The sequence below is a fragment of the Vipera berus genome (assembly GCF_964194415.1).
Source record: "Vipera berus genome assembly, chromosome: 5".
Lineage (NCBI taxonomy): Eukaryota > Metazoa > Chordata > Lepidosauria > Squamata > Viperidae > Vipera > Vipera berus.
The window spans coordinates 27650258-27664496 of NC_138207.1; positions in this window are offsets into that span (position 1 = coordinate 27650258).

A 14239-nucleotide genomic window follows, 5' to 3' on the forward strand; every position below is an offset into this window, starting at 1 on the left:
CACTAGAGTAGGGTCACTGTTCTTCAGTTTACACATTGTATTAAACCACCAGGTAGTTTGTCTTGAGCTTAGTTGTGTGAGCCTATACCAGGGGTAGGCAACCTTGGCTCTTTTATGAGCCAAGGTTGCCTACCCCTGGCCTATACCATAATTTAATCTATGAACCCATTTCTGCTGATGTGGATAATGCCTTCATTCCTGATGTGAATAAAGTCCAAAGTCCAGTTGATGAATTTGAATTTTTAAAAATGCTAGATACCTGTACTACTTGAGAGGTTGTGTGAATTACAGGATTGCTGAGGCTAGGATGGATGATAAAGTAATAATAGAGGCTCTCTTGAAAAGTTTTGGATATTTTGCTGGACCACCTCCTAAAATCCATGCACAAAATGTTTCATTAAATACACACAAATATGTACATAGCGAACACTGGCGTTTGAAGAAGCAGGGTAGAAAGAGTATTGAAGCTTTTGGGCTTTGACCCTTGAGAATATCATGAATAGTCAAGGAAACAGTGTTGAACAAATTTACTTACATTAGTGTTCAATGTACAAATGATCAGGCTGAAATTATCATACTTTGACCATATGATGTGAAGGCTGTAATGGTGAGAAAGGTGGAAGGAAAAAGAGGAGTAGCAGCAAGGTAGAAGGACTTAATTACAACAATTTATTTACTTATCACATTTTAAAATTGCTCTGCCCCTCACAGAGGGATAGTGATAGTGCACTGTTGAAAGAACTGAAGGATCTGGTTGGGGACAGATCATAATAGAGAAAAATCTATCTGCAGGTAATTCTTGACTTACAACCATTCATTTAGTGACCATTCAAAGGTACAACAGCACTGAAAAAAGTGACTTGTGACTGTTTTCACACGACCATTGCAGTACCCCTATGGTCACGTGATCCAAATTTGGACGCCTGGCAACTGGCATGTATTTATGATGGTTGCAGTATCCTGTGGTCATGTGATTACCTTTTGTGACCTGACAAGCAAAGTCAGTGGGAAAGCCAAATTCACTTAACAACCATGTTGCTAATTTAAAACTGTGGTGGCAACCATGTTGCTAACTTAACAACTGTGGCAAGAAAAGTCATAAAAGAGGGCAATCCCAGTGGTGGGATTCAGCAGGTTCGCACCACTTTGGGAGAACCGGGAGCTAATTTTTTGTTGCCCAGGCCCAGATTGTACTTCCGGAAGCGGCATCCACACAGAGAACCGGTTGTTCATGTATTTGAATTCCACCACTGGGCAAAATTCACATAACTGTCTTGCTTGGCGTTGGAAATTTTTGGGCTCAGCTGTGCTTGTAAGTTGAGGACTACTTGTATGGGTTTGCTAAAAGTCTACATTGTCTGACACATAATCACATATAAACAACTGAAGACTTGCCTTTATACTGCCTTTATACTTCTTTTTATGATCAAACAGCTAGGAAATATTTCTCATATTTTGGAATCAACATTCCTCCTGATTCTTTAATTAAAATAAAATGAAAACCCTATATTGTACAGACATGTTCTGATCAAAAGGACTTCAGATTATCAGAACACAACGAAAAGGCATTAGCCTGTTTAGTCATGCTTAAAGTTTACCTGTTTTTCCTTCTTAGTAATGAACTTGAAATTCAGCTTGCAGCCCTGCATAAACCATTCTGTCTCGTGTCTAGTCCCTAATATATAGCTTGAAATGGTGTAAAGACTTATTTGACTCAAGCTCAACTCCAGGATATGTCCGTATAATTTTCTTGGCAAAAATACATAATAACATGCTATTGTCTTGTTGAATACTTTTTTGACTTCCTGATTTAGCTTACAACCCTGAGATTTCCTAGTAATAATCCAAGTCCTAACTTGGTCTGACCTGGTTTAGGGTTTCAAGATCAGCCATGGAAGTACCTGAATGAACATAGCCTATGCAATATAATGTATTTGTATAATTTAGTCATATCCCACTTTTCATTGAGTTCATCTTGTCCTCACAGCTTCCTCCTTATGAGGTAGGTTTGGCTGAGAGAGATTGACTGGTCTGAAGCCACTCACTGGTCTGATACTACTACATTTCTATCAGATTAGTACTATTATGTTAGGGTAAGTATAACAGTGCTTGAATGTATTATATAAGAATGTATAGTGCAAGAACATGCTGGTTGAAACCTAAAGCTCACTAGATATTTGTCTTTCAGTTTCAACTGCTTAGAAGACTGGAGGACAACCAGGTATTTATTTATTTATTATTCATTTGCTCTTTTCTGAGATATTTGTATAAATGATAAAGAAGTCTAGATATAAATAGTGACAGTCTGAATCTTTGAGGGGACTTCTGTTTGATGCAGGAAACAATTTTATTACATTTTTATCCTGCTTTATTATTTGATAAATAATTTAAGGCAGTGAACATATATAATATTCTTTTCTCCTTGTCTTTCCCCCCCCCCCCAACAACAACCCTGTAAAGTGGGTTGGGCTGACAGAGGCTGGCCCAAGGTTGTCAGCTAGCTTTCAAGTCCAGGTCAGGACTAGAACTCACAGTTTTCTTGTTTCTAACCTGATGCCTTAACCACTTCACCAAATTGGCTCTCCATTTTTATATATGTATGATATTTCATAACCAGACTATATCACGCTGAGCTTTTTAAGAGCTAGCTAAATATAAATTAATGTAGTGCAAATGTAATTTGAATTTTTGGTTTGAATATGCTTTTTGAAAAGACTGAAAGGGTTCTGAACATGGCTGTATTTCTGTTTATGATTTTTTTTAATGCTTCTCTATATCTTTTAAGTCTGTTTTGCTGCATTAGTTAAAACTTATGAAGAGAAATTCTCTCTTCCCTACTTACTGCATGTATTTCACAATACCCCTTACCTTCCATTATATATATAATTTTCTATTGATAACAAGGAGTGGGCATTTGTAAAGAGGAGCAGAAACAGCAAACGTTATCCTATATTGCTATACTGCTATGTTTGGTGTATTTGTGAGTGGGTGTGTGGGTAGGAGTGATTACTGCTTTGGAAGCACAGCATAATTCTTACCCCTTCAATACAAAGAATTGGTCTTTAATTCCTATCCAATCCTAACCAATCACACCAGTGTTAACTCTACTTTAGAGTAATGGATCATTGATCTTATGCAGTGGAGGGAACCTGATAGTGACACACCCAGAATTGGAATTTAAAGAATATGTTTAATGGCATTAAGAATTATAGATGAGCATAATGGAATATCCGGTGTACTAGAAGAGCTCAGGTAGTGTGTGGGAAGCAATTTCATCAGGAATCTTTTTTTGTACATTAAGGGGGGGGATGTTTCCAAAAGGCGACAGACTATATTTCAGTTCATTCTGAAGTTGGAGATATGATGTGGTGTTTCTTTTCCCATACCAGTCTGCCTTGTCTCTCCATATGCATATAGAGATCCTTTTCTACCTAGGTCTGAACTGTGGTGGGGGCATATCTAAGGAGAGAAAGGCCTTTTTAGTCACCTCACTTAGCTATGAAATTCTTTGCCCAGAGGAGCTAGAGTTCTGGGATTTTTTTAGGAAGACATTTGTTCTTCAAACAATTTAAATTTCAGAAGAAGGAATGTTCTGCCTTCTCTGCTTGTTCTAAAAAAATCCCCCCTAATGGTGTCTTATTTTCATTTAACTTGGGCATTAAATTTAAATTCAGTCAGCCATCCTGAACAGTGCATAAAAAAGAAAGGGCATTTTGTTTTTCCTGGGCTACAGTAAATATAGTCCAGCCAAAATGGCTCTCTTGATTCTCTACAGAAACATGGGTTGATCCCCAATTTTTTTGTTTATCTTCTTTGGCCAACTTACTTACGCTTTCAAAGATTTCTTTTCAGGAGCCAATTCTATACTGAACTCCGGACTTGTGTGACTGCAGCTGTTAATCATAGTGGATGACTCGAAAGCAGAGGAATCTTTGTTGTCACCACGATAACTTGGCACAGAAGTGTGTAAATTAAAGCCAGTTATACAACCTGCTTTTATACTGGCAGACAGAAACCTTTCCTGTGTTCTGAGAGTATGATCTAAAAGTAACTACGGTGTAGGGGGAAGTGCATGCTGGAAGATAAAAAAAATAAAAATTTCTGTTCTCAAACAATGGGGGACTTAAATTGGATTTTTCCAATGTGCCATTTCTGTCTTGATTTGGATAGTGTAGAAAGCATGTTAAATTTCATAGCTTCTCCAAATCAAGCTAAATACCTTGTACTTTTTGCTCTATCACTTTAAAGACTTCTTACATTACTATGAACATTCCTATTCCCCCTTTCTTTTTTTCAAGTAAGGAATTAAAGTTGTTTCTTTTATCAAACAGCGGTCCTTTCAAAGATTCAGTTTGTCACCATTTTTATCTAGGATTGTCTTATTATTTATACAAGTATCTTGGAAAAATGCAAATGAAAGATGCTTCCTACTCTATTGTGTGTTCATGGCCTAATTAATGGAATTTTACAATATGGCCTCAGTATCTTTTTTCACATCTAAGCATCCTGTAATTTGACATTATCATGTTTGTCTCTTTCTAGAGAAAATATGTTAAGATATTACAGTGACTTGATTTCTTGTGCTATCTGTATGAAATCTTCGTAGGTTAATAGTTATTAATATGAATTTTCTAAAGGAACCACAATTAGGGATCAGAAAAGGATTCTATTAAGAATTTTTTTTTAAAAAAATTGATTGTCCATGAAGTCAATGAATACTATTGTTAGTAGTATATATGCTTTGCTGCATTTAAAAACAGAAAAGTAAAAATTTAACTTCTTTCCTGCTATTAGTGATTTGCTGACTCTTTTCATGAGTGGAAGAACTTAATTCCAGATTTGGATGTAGACTGATAAGCATGCTGGAAACTCATGAATAAACACATGGGCATTTTAGATGGCAATGTGTATTATTTCACTTTCAAATGTATCAAATCAGCATTGCTGTATTTGGGGACCTTTGTGTCAGTTCTGCCCCAAAGACCTCTCCCAATGAGGCCACTAGAATTTTTGATCATTCAACTGAGAAGTGGAATGTAGATTCCTGCCAGTCTTCACACTAACATAGGAATTAACTTTCATTAACCATGGTGGTAGAAATTTCCCCATTGCTGTATGTGAAATATGAGAACATGCATTTTAAAAGAGACAATAGAGGCAATGTTGTACACTTTTCTCTTGCTTCTATTTGTTGTTCACATGCCTTCGTAATATTTTAAAAACTTTAAAAAACTTACTTGACAAGACAACCAAAAGATATTTGCTTCTATTTTATAGGGGGGAAAAAATCATCCATCATGCTAGTTTCAGTTCTCTTAAGTATAGCCTCCAGCTTTAAACTTGCTTAATATTCTTGTGGTTCCAATTTTGCAACATTCCAATATATTGGAATGTTGCAAAATGATTATATTTGTAAAGGTTTTTGTGGGACCTTGGACTGGCCTTACTTATGAGCTACACAAACAAAGTCAATATGATAATTTATCTTAAAATCACAGACTTCTTAGCAAACTTTGGACTTTGATGCCCTGTTCAGAAAGGTCTCAGAGGCATCAAATGAAAATTCTTTTGATATGAAGTGTGTTCTATAGTTTTTAAGAGTGGATGATGCATACCATGGTTGTAATTTCAAAAGCAAGATAGCAAACACTTAAAGATAGTGCAGTGGTAGTTCATGAAATGTTAATGAATAGAATACTCCTGTTAAGAGAGCAAAGGTTCCAGTCTGTATTGTATTAAGCACTTAATACCAATATGGCTTCTATTCAGGTAGGCTATTTGAGCATATAGAGCTGTTCAAGAGCCTTACTTATGTGAGCATCAAGCAGGGAAGCTTTTTGTGCTTTCAGTGAATAAGGGATGCAGTGGAGTTTGGGATGCAGTTGAATGGGAGTTTGATAAGCCCTGAAAAAACAGAGGTTACCTTTGGTGTGAACTTTGGATGGATGGACTTCTGACTTATTAATATTTATTATGCTTTCCTTCTATCTTCTTCATAGTAGCTAAATCATCTCATTTTATCCCCACAATAAACTTGTAAAGTAAGTAAGACTGAGATCAGTAAGTGTGATGGCCTTGAAAGAGGTGCTTGTACAAATTATTCTAGTTCAAGTCTCTGCCTGCCCCATGATATTGAAATGGCATCAGAGCAAACCTAAATCAATATAATCCCGATGCTTAGTTGGAATCCTTCCCAAGATATAGCCTTCAACATATAGTGAAATGGGCATCCTTTTTGAGTAAGGCACAATGGAAAAAGGCACTGGTTTTTCCCAGGATACTTACCACTTTCTCAAGCGTCAGTATTGAACCAAAAGTCTAGAAAGCATCCTCTGGTATTTGCTATTAATTGCACTCAGCTTTTATGTATTCTTTCTCTGCATCAGACAACTGAATGAGGTGTACGATCAGTACACATGATAATGTACTACAGTGTTTCAGGGAAATGTTGCCATAAATTAGGAATGAGTTGCCTTAAACACTCTGAGAGATTGTCAAAGTACTTAGAGTATCCATTTGAAGAATTTGAAGCCACAGATTAATACTCAAGGTATGATTTGAGAGTTTTTTTTAGTTGTCTTAGAAAAAAACTTTTGTACTGCTTTTGTTAGTTGACTGCTGTAGTCAATTTTGTATATTTGTATATTGATCCTAGCCATAGCTTGTTTACTATTGTTGTCTGAATAAAGCCGAGTTAGCTGAGTTTCAGTAGCAAATATTCTACGTTCTGTGTAAAAGAATGTAAACCTGGATTTAGGAATGAGAAAAGAATGAGTGAACCATTAAGTGTGTGTGTGTGTGTGTGTGTGTGTGTTTGTGTGTGTAAAGATAGTCTTGAAAAAAAGGAAAATGTAAGACAGACATACAGAAAACCCTAATTTTTGAATGTATTTGGTATAAAGCGGAGTACAGAAAAACTTGGGGAGGCTGTCAAGATTGATGTCAGCCCTTCAAAGTAGGCAAGATCAAGAAACAGGCACAGCATGGATTCTAGGAATTCTCTTTATTTTTTACTGAGTAGAAAAACAGAGATCTGAAAGTTGTAATCATTTTCTGAAATTTCTTCTTCTCCATTCCTAAGGCCAGGCTTACCTTCTTTCGCATATATTGATGGCTGTACGGACTGATTATTTTCTATCAAATTGGTGTCCATTCTTAGTGACCAGATAGATTGATCTTCTCTTTCAGGCTGACTAATGGTGCACTTATTCCCGCTGTAACTGAGTCCATCCTCCTTAGTGCTGATCACCCTCTTCTTTTGTTTCCTGCCACATTTCTCAGAATTGGAGCCTTGTCCAGAGAGCTGCAACTTCAAACAATGTGTCCAAAGTAGGATCATTTCAGCCTGGTCTTTGTTGCCTCTAGTGTGCCTCTAGTGTTCGCATCCCACCAGGCTCAAGGTTGACTCAGCCTTCCATCCTTCCGAGGTAGGTAAAATGAGGACCCAGATTGTTGGGGGCAATAAGCTGACTTTGTAATAATGCTGCTTGGGGGGGGGGCGAAAGCCCTAATAAGCAGGCATATACATAGAATGAAGGCTATTGCTAAGCACATTGGTTTGTGCTTAAATTGTAAGCCGCCCTGAGTCTTCGGAGAAGGGCGGCATATAAATGGGCTTAAAATAAATAAATAAATAAATAACTCTGGATCGATTTGTTTGATGATCCATTTGTTTGTTTTCTTGGCTGTTCACTGTCCTCTCAGGAGCCTTCTCCAAGACCAAAGTTCATCTTCCCTATCCTACTTCTTCAAAGTCCAACTTTCACTTCATATGAGTATCACAGGGAAGGCCATGGCTTGAATAATTACAATTTTGTAGGCATAGACACATCATGGCATCTGAATATCTTTTCCAAGATCTTCATGGCTGCCCTACTAAGTGCTAGTCTAATGACTCCTTATGTCATTAATGTTGTTCACATATATGGTTTTACTATTTGGGCTACCTGATCTGGTTTACAAAAGTACAGAACACCATTAGATGGCAACCCAAAGATACAAAAACTTTGCTTCTTTGCTGCTCTCTAGAGATTACCTGGATTTGGAGCCCAAATATTGTAGACTAGTGATTATGCATTAATGTCCTACCATACTTCCAAAATATGGCATATACAATAGAAGTGTAATAGAAGCTCAGCTTATGTTGCAAAGGGAATGTCACCAGGCCTGAGAAGCCCAACTGAAAAATTCCTGATCAACTGAGTGGTTAATTAATGACCTTGAAAATGTAACAGTTGGCTTTACACATTGCACTACAGCATAAATACAGTAGTCAGCCTGAAAGTTTATCATGCACACACGTGTGTGTGAATGTGTGTGAGATGGTCTGGGGATGTTTAACTAACCTGTTAATGAACCTGAAAATTAATATGGCCAGAGATAACCTAAGAGGCAGCATTTACCAAGTTCACTTTTTTAAAAAAAGTAAATTTTATAATCGCATCACACAGAGACACTGAGGCGCTTCCGGGTTGAAAGAATTAGCAAGTAACATTACTGTTGCCCAGGAAACACCCAGTTGGGGGCTCCTTTCATGTCTCCAGTAGGAGCTGGAGCAAAGGATGGGTGCTCATCCTGCCCCACAGCACTCAGGTCTCGAACATAAACTTTCTGCTTGTCAAGCCAATGTCCTAACCATGTGAGCCGCCATGCTCCTAAAGCTGATAATGGTAGTTTATTGAAACCAAAAGCCAGAAACTGAACCATCACATCTCTTAGATCTCTTAAGTGGGCATAGGTAAAGGTAAAGGCTCCCCCACACATGCGTGCTAGTTGTTTCCAACTCTAGGGGCTGGTGCTCATCTCTGTTTCAAAGCCGAAGAGCCAGTGCTTGTCCGAGGATGTCTCTGTGGTCATGTGGCCGGCATGACTAGATGCCAAAGGTGCACGGAACGCTGTTCCCACCGTAGTGGTCCCTATTTTTCTACTTGCATTTTTACGTGCACTTGAACTGCTAGGTTGGCAGAAGCTGGGATGAGTAACAGGTGCTCACTCTGTTATGCGGCACTCGGGATTCGACCCGCCAAACTGCCGACCTTCTGATCGACAAGCTCAGCGTCCTAACCCACTGAGCCACCGCGTCCCTAAGTGGGCATACAAAGGTTGAATTTGAGCTCTTCTCAAGAAAATATTAATTTTTCATTGTCTTTCTATTGTTTTTGAGAATAGACTGCAAAAACAGAACAGATTTGCCTATATTTGATATCAGTTACCACTCTTAATGTCTAGTACTAAGAGTAGACAGACAGCAGCTAAATCTGATTTTAGGATATATGGTTGCTTGCTTGGAATGTGTCAAATTACAGGGTTAAAATTCAGAAATTATTCCATGCTTATCTGCTTCAATTAAAGCATGGAAGATACATTATGATAGAGCTGCTGCTAGAAGGCAAAAAGACGCTTTTAGTTGGATTATATGCTCATAATCAACAACAAGCTGACTTTTTTAGTTTACTTTATACAAAGCTTACCCAGTTGGATTATAAATCTGTTATTTTTATGGGGGATTGGAATGGTGTTTTGGATGTACAGATGGACAAGGCTGGAGCTTCTAAGCGCGTCCTAAGTCATGCTAGACTGCCTAAATCCTTTTTTTTGAAATGAAGATTTTATATTAATAGTGTTTGTAGTTATTCTATATGAGCTAGAGAGTGATAGATTTTAGAGTTTACGGTTGTTAGCATGTGGTTGTTTATGATTCTTTTTTTTGTTTTTTATACCTTGTACTTAGCTCTGGGAAGTCGGGGGGGGGGAAGGGGTAAGGAGGGAGGGATAGGGGAGGGGTAGGGGGGTTTGTTAAAGATAAAATGTATGACAAAACTTTTTAATAAAAAAAAAAATTCAGAAATTATTGAATAAGCCTGATGGATATGAAATGTATACTCTTCACTCTGCTGAAACTATTGCCTATATATTTGGACAATATCATATCAATAGTAATAAAGGATCTACCTGCATTTTCCTTACAGAGAAAAAAAATCAGAAAAAATTATCTCCTTTGTCAACTACATTAAACCCAACCACTATAATCTGGGAAGCAATAAGGTGTTCATTGTAGTATGAATAATACAGCAAGTTTGTTATATTTTCATTATGTAGGTAACTGTTCTGTGTTTGACTATATAAAATCAGGGCCGCTGCTTTATGTCTGCATATAATTGAATTCAGGATGATTCAAATGCTCTGATGGAGCAAGACAGCGCAATTCTACTATGACTAATGGAGCTATACAGATTTGCACTTGGCAAGAACTTGCTTTCATTTTTTTCTTTTAGTACCACTCATAAAATAGTTTCTGAAAACAAAACAATAGTTTGGAACTATTTATTTTTATAAGGCAGATGCAAAAGTAACAGAGTTAAAGGTAAGCACTATCCTTTACGTGCTTATTAATGTCCACATAAAGATGATTCTTATATTTATCTTTCCACTTTGGTTTGTTGTTTTCTTTTGCTTTTGTTGCTTACTTGCAATACAGGCACCTGAATGGGCCAGAGCAGCATCGAATAATTTAAATTTTGCATATTTTGCATATTTATTTATTTTTAACTGACAACACACAGAGCCTATAAAGGTTACAGGGTCTGAATCTGCCACACAAACATATCTAAGATAAGTTTAATATATATAGTCACTTCTATTATATGAAGAAGGTTTGAATGTTGTTATGTGTGAATCAAGAAACTGGCTCTGAAAATACACAGAACTCAATTATTGTTAGCCTTCGATACATGCTGTTTCATCATAACAGGTTGGTGTTCTTAGAAGGGGCGAACAAAGCATACAGCATATGGCAAGAGTGTATAGGGTATTCTGTTCTCAATCATATACAAATCTGAGATTGAAAGTTAGCATAATCTTTATGTGCATGAATCCTGCAAAGCTCCTTGATTTTCAGAGGAACTCATATAATGAAGCATATGAGAGACACTGAGTATTCTGCTGGAAGAAAATGAAGAACTAAACTGTGTAAGGATAGGAACCTTTCTTAAGGACGACCTTGGGGTGGCAAGGGTAACAAAATGTAATTATTTTCATGCCCCCATTGAAGTTGTGAAGAGGCAATTTGTGGCCTACTTACTTCTGGATAACGAGAATCTGGAGATACATTCACAAAGCTGCTGCAAAGATTGTTTGTTCTTGGTAGCTATCAAATAAAGTTGCTTGGATTTGATAAAGCTATAAAAATTTTCTATGGAACTGCCTGAGATAAAGTCATGTACTGTTATCTATGAATAGTTAGAGTTAGTTAGTTTTGATGAAGTAGACAGGATCCTGTTAGCTTGGTCTCCTTGTTTTATATCTATGTCCTTCCCTGCTGGATAAGGCCTTTGGAGGAGACATATGATTGAGTCCATGCAGTGTTTGGGGATAATCTGTTTTCTCCTCGAGGCTTCATCACTAGATTGATCAGAATTGGACAATTTTCAGCCAGTCTCCAAGTTTCTCTTTTTAGGGAAGGTTATTAAGAAAGTATTGAAAGGCAGATGGCTTGGGAGGGAATTGATTATCTGGATCCTTTTCTGTCAGGTTTTGGGATTTGTTAGAGTACTAAGACATGCTTATTGATAACTTTTGGCAGGATGGGTATAATGCATCTATTCCAGCTTTTCTTGATCCCTCTGTGGGACACCATTGAATAAGGTATCTCTTTGGGCTGATTGGTTTATCCTTTCTCCATAGTGACTGGTTCCATTTAGTGTTAGTATGGAAGAAAAAGATGCAGTTCTAGACCCCTGCTTTATCATGTACTTCAGGCCTCTGCTCTCTCTCCACTCCTAATAAACCTCTAGCCATTGGTGAAGTCATCCATCAGTACAGAATGAGGGATGATCACTACATCAGTGATACCTAACTGTACATCCGTGTTCTGGATTAAGCAGATGTTGTCATCAAAGATCTTTCCTAGTGTCTGAAAACTATAGGCCTGGATGGGGGTGAATAGGCTTTGATTCAACCCTGGGAGGGCTGAGTGGTTGTGGTTTTGAGGCCACTGAAATCTGGAAAAAAATCTTTAATTCTGAATGGATTGCAATGTCTCAGACAGAGTTGGTGCACAACTTGGGGATTTATTGGAGTCATGGCTCCTACACAAAAAGTAAGTGGCAGCTGTGGTCAAGAGGGCATTTGCACACATTTATCTATTAATAGTTTAAAAATTAAACTCTAAAAGCAACATGATTCTATTTAATCCAACATGAGATTCTCAGAATAAAATTTGGACCATTATAATATTCATAGAATAAGTTGAAAATAGAGGTGACAAATTCTTTAGAGTTTCTGCCATATAACTTCAAACGTTTCATCACAATAATTTTCTGAAATATTCTGTGTGCATCACTTTAAGGCAGAAGGACCAGAAACGAGGAAACTACAATATAAAAACATTCAAATTAATAAGAGTCTATAAAGATGTAGTGCCGAACCAAAGGTGAAAATATTTTATTCCAAGTTAAAAAATAAAGTTGCTCTAAAATTGCCTAAAAATAAGGTCTTACTAAAGACCAGAGACCGCTCCCTTTAACCACTTGCTTTCCTGAGTTGGCAGCTTGTTGGAGTGTCCAAAGATAGACTTTTCTGGCAATGTTCTGTTATATACTGTTTGTGCAACCATTGTAGAAGTATCCATCCTATAGGGAACGGTTGCTGGAATTGGGTATGTGTAGTTTAATGAAGAGAAGGGTGAGGGGTGACATGATAGCAGTGTTCCAATATCTCAGGGGCTGCCACAAAGAAGAGGGAGTCAAGCTATTCTCCAAAGCGCCCGAAGGCAGGACAAGAAGCAACGGATGGAAACTAGTCAAGGAGAGAAGCAACCTAGAACTAAGGAGAAACTTCCTGACAGTTAGAACAATTAACCAGTGGAACAACCTGCCTCCAGAAGTGGTGAATGCTCCAACACTGGACGTTTTTAAGAAGAGACTGGACAGCCATTTGCCTGAAATTGTATAGGGTTTCCTGCCTTAGCAGGGGGTTGGACTAGATGACCTCCAAGGTTCCTTCCAACTTATTATTATTATTATATCCTCTAGCAGTGAGCACAACAAACTAAATCTAATTTAGCTCTTTGCATCACACCTTGTTAATGGTTTGATCTCAGTTGCCTTATTCCAGAAGTTATGAAAAAATATATTATTGAAATTAATGTCTTTCTTAATTTCTTTGGCGGGGGAATTCTAACATATAAGAATGTAAAAAAGGTTATGAGATTGAGATCAAGGAAAATCTAGTTCAACAGTATGATGCACATGTATTCTGCCACTTCATAAGTTGATGGCATCTGAGTTTGCATCAGACTGACTCTCTCTCTCTCTCTCTCTCTCTCTCTCTCTCTCTCTCTCTCTCTCTCTCTCTCACACACACACACACACACACACACACAAACTGAATGTTTTCAATCCTGGAAGTAATTTTGATATCATGAGAAGTAAACATTGATTAGCTTATCTTCATTGATTTTCTTAATTAGGAATTGATAATGTAGTAAGGGTGGGAACTGATATATCATTGGGCACCTCCCTTGTTACACACCCATCTTCCTGCCACAACTGCTACCTTTCTTTTCTTCTAAAGGGAGGCCTTTTATAAACTTCTTTTCCTTTTTCTCTTTTGTTTTGCACATGGACAGAAAGTTATACTGTATATATTGTCTCCTTGCCTCTGTCTTTGTATGTAATATCTCACTGGGATGATGCCAAGTATTCTGAAGGGGCTTTGAATTCTTCAAATCAGCAGCCCCCAAACATTTGGGCACCAGGAATCAATTCTGTGGAGAGAGGTTTTTTATGTGGATTGGAAGTGGGCATGGTTTTGTGTCTTGCCTGTATCCCATGCATGGTGCTTTGCTTATTTGCACGGCCCAGTTTCTGACATGCTGTGTCCCAGTGCTGGTCCATGTACTGGAGGATGGGGACCTGGGCTTTAATTGACTATGTTAGCACCATTTTGTAAATAGACAAGTCTCCTAGAACAGGATTATGCCACTCAAATACCCTCCTGGCTCTCAAAGATGGGCCACACTGATCTAATTCTCCTTTAATATCATTCATATTGGCAGTCATTATTACATCTTGTGAAATTGTTCCTAGGATAAGAGATTGTGAGATTAAATTTTCTTTAAATGCCCAGAAATATCAAGATTTGTTGGTTTGTAACATGGTTCTGCAATATATAAGACTTGTAATAGCATACTCTACCATAACACATTAGGAGGACTCATATCCTGAAAATATGTGCAATG